Below are 904 nucleotides of genomic sequence, written 5' to 3'. Positions count from 1 at the left end.
CCGGGTTTAGCCTGGTGTACTTTTCACTTGGAGCTCGGCAGCCTTTGCGAGGAGGTAGTGGCTCTTGGCTACGCGGCAGGGAGGCCTTCAGATTCCGGCCCCCCCACCCTGCCCCGCGCGCCCGTGTGTGCGTGCCCGCGCACCCGGCGGGGTTCGCTGGCACCTCCCTGCGCACATCCGCCCCTGCCTCTGCTTGCCACCCTCTCCTAGGCAGCTAAGAAACGGTCCTCGGCCTTTTCTGGGCCAGGGCCGTACAGAGCCAGGGGCGGAGGGCCGGCAAGGAAGGGGCGCCGGAGGCCGCGGTGTTGGCTTCCCAGTCCTGCCCTTGGCCTCCAAGGCTGCCGTTTCTTCGTTCCACCTCGCAGCCCTAGCTTTGTTTTCCTGACATGCTCGTGGCCACCGGGCCCCACGCAGGCGATGGGAGTATGTGCGTGTGCGCGGGGACAGGCGCGCGCGGCGGGCGGGGGCCCTCCCGCCAAGGACACGCATGGCTGTCTGTCCCCCCGCTGCACTTGGCGGGAAGGCTGGGGGCCGCCGGCGGGGCTGCTCGCCCGCGGCTCTCATTACCTCCTCCCCGCTCCCCCCGGACGGCATTTACATACGGGCCACTCGTCAGAATTTTTACAGCCCCCCTCCCGCCCCCTGTCGCACGCGCGCAGGCTCGGAACAGACGCCCGCGCGCTCTGACACCCGCGCTCAGGCTGCGGCCGGCCGGGGCGCGCGAACAGGCCCAGGGGTGCAAGCCGCCCTCGGCAGACGGATTCTCGCACCTCCCCCTAGCGCCTACACCCCTGACAGCCTTCCGGCTCGCGTTCCAGGAAGCCCACCTTCTCTTCAAGGCTCCCACCCTTCTCTCCCTGCACACTCCCACCCCCACCCTCCCCCATCTCTCTGCCTCTTTCCC

The sequence above is a fragment of the Lipotes vexillifer genome, unplaced genomic scaffold (genome assembly GCF_000442215.2).
Source record: "Lipotes vexillifer unplaced genomic scaffold, Lipotes_vexillifer_v1.1 scaffold1111, whole genome shotgun sequence".
In the NCBI taxonomy this organism is placed as follows: Eukaryota; Metazoa; Chordata; class Mammalia; order Artiodactyla; family Lipotidae; genus Lipotes; species Lipotes vexillifer.
This window is presented reverse-complemented; position numbering follows the sequence as displayed.